At 37.0% G+C, this 5121-nt stretch overlaps 1 pseudogene; it reads right to left on the reverse strand.

Annotated features, from left to right (window-relative positions):
- Positions 1-1791: 1791 nt before the first annotated feature.
- On the reverse strand, positions 1792-4761 carry LOC140918757 (uncharacterized; annotated as a pseudogene).
- Between the last annotated feature and the right edge of the window lie 360 nt (positions 4762-5121).

The following is a 5121-nucleotide window of genomic DNA, read 5'->3' on the forward strand; positions in this document are numbered from 1 at the left end:
GATGGAATGTTTGTGTAATGATACGGTTCTATTATGATTGTTTGCGTGTTCTTCTTACTTGTATTATACTGTCATCATGATTTTGAAACTCACCTCCTTCGTTGTTTGTGTTTGACTGGCTTGGCCCTGTGTTTGCGAAATCGCAGTTGTTACAGGTTAGTGAATCTTGAAGTTCAAGTTTGGGAGGAACCATGCTCTGATAGGTGATACCGGGAATAAGGGTTTAAAATTGTATTTTACTTATCTAATTTGAAACGAACTGTTGTAGGAAAATCTTAGAAATACTAGTAAGTTTTTAAATTAAATCAAGTAATAATACTTAAATCAAGCTTATTTAGATTACACTCTTATAATGGAGAAAATAAGTTTAAAGTGTACCTTTTGATTTTTGAGAAACCTGATATCCTAAGTTAAAAATAAAAGTTTTTATTTTCTTGGTAACATATTTTTATTTATCCGCTGCAAATTTTATAGGAATATGATATAATTTATTATGTATATTATTTTGGGGTTTAGGGTGTCACAAAATACTTCTTAGAAAAGCATAGGTTATTGAGGCATCTCACTCCTACGAGTGATTGATGTTCCTGCTATTTGGCACTGTTCACAAGTTTTGTAAGTCTCGAAAGCATCTTTCAACAAAGTGGGCCAAAAGAAACCCGAGCCTAAGACTTTTCTTGCTGTCCATTGAGGACCAAAATGTCCTCCAATTTGAGAGGCATGAAAAAAATGAAGAATTGATTGAGCCTCATGGTGGGATACACATCGCCTAATCACCTGGTCACTACAAAATTTCCACATATATGGATCATCCCACACATAGTTTTTAGAATCATTTTTAAGTTTGTGGATTTGTGTTCGGGATGCATCTACAGGAAAGAGTCCAGCAACTAGATAATTAACTAAATAAACAAACCAAGGAGTTACCTCACGCAACTGTAGCAGTTGCTCATCAACGAAGTCATCTTGAATGGGGATGGTGTCCTCATCAATTTCTATTGTGCTCAAATGATCTGCCACAAAATTTTCTGCTCCACTCTTATCTTTAATCTCTAAGTCAAATTCTTGGAGGTACAACATCCACTGGATCAATCTCGGTTTTGCTTTTGGTTTCTTCAACAAGAACTTCAAAGCTGCATGGTCAGTAAAAACAACTACCTTCGAACCTAACAAATATGATCTAAACTTATCAAGTGCAAAAAAATAGCTAAAAGTTCCTTTTCAATGGTAGTATAATTAGGATGGGCAGAATCTAAAGTCCTAGAAGCTTAATAAATAACATGGGCAGCCTTACCAACCCTTTGTGCAAGGACTGCTCCCAATGCATAGTATGATGCATCACACATAATTTCCAAAGGGAGGGTCCAATTAGGTGGCTGAATTATGGGAGTAGAGGTCAGTGATGCCTTTAAGAAATCAAACGCCTTCTTGCATTTGTCATCGAAGGTGAAACTGACATCTTTTTGCAGCAAATTTGACAGCGGAAGAGCTATCTTGATGAAATCCTTGACAAAACGCCTGTAAAAACTTGCATGGCCATGAAAAGAACGAATCTCACGGATGCAAGATGGGTAAGACAAATTATAAATCACATCAATTTTGGCAGGATCCACTTCAATCCCATTTTTAGAGATCACATGTTCCAAAACTATGCCTTGTTCAACAATAAAATTACATTTTTCATAATTCTATCTAAATTATTTAAGCATGCATCAAATGAGGAACCATACACAATAAAATTACCCATGAAAACATCAACACAATTTTCTATCGAGTCAGAGAAAATACTAATCATGCAGCAATGGGAAGTGCTAGGAGCATTGCATAGGCCAAAGGGCATCCTTCTGTAGGCAAATGTGCCAAAAAGACAAGTGAAGGTGGTCTTTTCTTGGTCCTCTAATGCAATATGGATCTGAAAATAACCAGAAAAACCATCAAGAAAACAATAATGTGACTTACCAGCCAACCGTTCAAGCATCTGATCAATGAATGGTGAAGGAAAATGATCTTTTCTAGTTGCCTGGTTTAGTCCCATGTGATCGATGCATACCCTCCAGCTGTTTTGCACTCGTGTGGGGATAAGTTCATTATTTTCATTTTTAACCACTCTGAGTCCATTTTTCTTAGGGACTACCTGCACCGGACTCACCCATTGACTATCAAAGATGGGGTATGTAATACCTTCTTGCAAGAGCTTGGTCACTTCTTTTTTTACAACATCCAAAATTAATGGGTTAAGCCGCCTTTGGGGATGTCTGATTGATTTTACCCCGTCCTCCAGTAGTATCCTATGCATACACATGGATGGGATAATACCAGGAATATTAGCCAAGGTCCATCCGATTGCCTTCCTGTGTTTTCTCAAAATCTGCAACAACTTATCTTCATGTTCATCTTCAAGTTTGGCTGAAATAATCACAGGTAACTTGCCACTTCCTTCTAAATATGCATATTTCAAAATTTCAAGAAGTGGTTTAAGCTCTATGGTCAGTGGTTGTTCAATGGAAGGTACAACACCAGTGGCCGAAGCTAAGTCTTCAAGATCAATTATGTTAGTAGAAATATCAATATCATCACAGTGATCAACCTGCAAGGCAACTTCGGTCTCAGCACACACATAGCACAATTGAGCATTTGTACATAATTCACAAGTATAAGTATCATCAAAACTAGACAATGAAGGAAATTCAGTAGCAAACATATCGGGGTAAGTGTCATCAACCAAATCAGCAAGCAATTCAATTTGAAAAATAGAATGCTCTTCCATGGGGTGTTTCATAGCATCAAAGATGTTAAATTTTACAATGCTATCACCAAATTGGATAGAGTTCCAGCATGCACATCAATTTTTGTTCTAGCAGTTTTCAAAAGTGGTCTGTCTAAGATGATAGGCGCCCTATTGGACTTATTCTCTCCCTCCATGTCCAGAATGTAAAAATCTGCAGGAAATATCAATTCATTAACTCAAACAAGTACATCCTCCACAAGTTCAGCGGGACGAGCATTGCTCATGATCGCCAATTGAATGGTGACACCTGTACTCTGTATAGGTCCAAGAGCAAGAGAGTTAAAAATAGATGTAGGCATAACAATAATGGAAGCTCCTAAATCTAACATAGCATTTTCAAATTGATTATTGCTTATGGTACATGGAATGGAAAAAGTTCTTGGATCTTTGCATTTCTGAGGCATGGGCAGAATGAGAGCTGAAACATTTCGCACCATGTTTACTCTTTCATTACCTTTTTACCTTCTCTTGTGTGTGCACAAATCTTTTAGAAATTTTGCATATCTTGGAATCTGTTTAATTGCTTCAAGGAGGGGAATGTTCACTTCCACCTTTCTAAATGTATCTAGGATCTCGTTGTCCCTATCTGCCTCGTCCATTTTCTTAGTCTTCACTGCCCTTTGAGGAAAAGGAAGTGGTATATTTTGCTCAACATCAACAGTTTCAGATATTAAAGTATCCTCAGCAACCTTGTTATTTTTCACTGCAGTTTCAGGTACCTTTGGTATTTCAACAACTTTCTCAGACCTCAATGTAATTGCACTAACATTGCGAGCATTTGGATTTACTACTGACTGTGCAAGCAATTGGTTGGACCGCTAAGTCTGCAATTGATTGATTAAGTGGCTAGCTGGCCAATTTTTGTTTCCAAACTTTGAATGGTGGAATTTGTTCTTTGTTGAAATTGGAGATTCTGGATAGTCATCTGGTTAACGAGGTCGTCTAATGAAGGTGCATTGTTTTGCTGTTGAGGAATATTTTGTTGTTGCTGCCTAGGTTGTTGTTGTGCAGATGAATTCCCCCATCTCAGGTTGGGATGATTTCTCCAACTAGGATTGTACCTGTTAGATGATAGATCATAGTTGGCTTAAGGATTATATATATGTGCTCCATATGCTTGAGGAGCATCAGCAATTGGGTCTTCTTACAATGTAGGACATGAATCTGAAGGATGCTCTTGAGAAGTGCAATTACCACATACCAATGCTTGGGTTTTACCTATTGCCAATTTTTTTACTAAAGATGTAAGCTCATCAGGTTTTCCTTCTAAATTCTTGATGGGAAGAAGCTTGAATTTCATTCACACCATTTGTCTACACTGTTGAATTGCTTCTAGTTGTAAAATGCCGAGAATTAATGGACATGTTCTCAATCAAAGCCCTTGCCGCTTCTAGGGTCTTATCAACAAGTGCTCCCCCACTAGCAGCATCCAAAATGCTTCTATCCATAGGTAGAAAGCCTTTATAAAAATATTGGATGAGCAATTGTTCAGAAATCTGGTGATGAGGACAACTTAATATTAATTTCTGGAATCTCTCCTAATACTCATGTAATGATTCCCTGTCAATATGCTTGATGCCACATATTTCTTTTCTGATTGAAGTAGCTCTTGAGGCAAGGAAGAATTTTTCTAGAAACAAGATCTTGAGATCATTCCAACTTGTAACAGAACCTGGTTGAAGGTAGTATAACCAGTCCTTGGCAGCATCTTGGAGTGAAAATGGGAAGGCTCTCAGCTTAATATGGTCATCTGTGACTCCTTGAAGCTTCAAGGTAGTACACACAACATGGAATTCCTTCAAGTGTTTGTGGGGATCCTCACCTGTGAGACCATTAAACTTTGGAAGCAAGTATATTAAACCAGATTTAAGTTCAAATGGTACGATAACTTCAGGATATGTGATACGACATGCATTATAAATAACATTAGGTGCAACAAGTTGTCTTAAGGTTCTATTATTCGCATCAGCCATCTTTTGCAACAAGTTGTCAATTTCAGTATCTGACTCTAACTCGTTAACACTAGCAGCTCTATTAAGTCTACGACGTAAATGAAATGTCATATCTATTTCAGGTTCAAGAGAACGAAGATTCACAGAACTAGCCCTAGTCATGCATCATCATAACAATGCAATGCAACATAACAATTCTGAAAATTCCAACAATGTCCCTAATGCTAAAATTGAAGTGAAAAATCGAAAACCCTATCAAATAAAATATAAAAAATATAAAAATAGCCCCAAAAATATCTAAAAATCAAATAAAGGCAACGCAAATTTTTTTGGAACTTTTGGAGAATATGAAAAATTCAAAAATTGAAAAAAAGGGTCTAA

This window comes from Cicer arietinum, chromosome 7 (assembly GCF_000331145.2).
Source record: "Cicer arietinum cultivar CDC Frontier isolate Library 1 chromosome 7, Cicar.CDCFrontier_v2.0, whole genome shotgun sequence".
Classification (NCBI taxonomy): Eukaryota; Viridiplantae; Streptophyta; class Magnoliopsida; order Fabales; family Fabaceae; genus Cicer; species Cicer arietinum.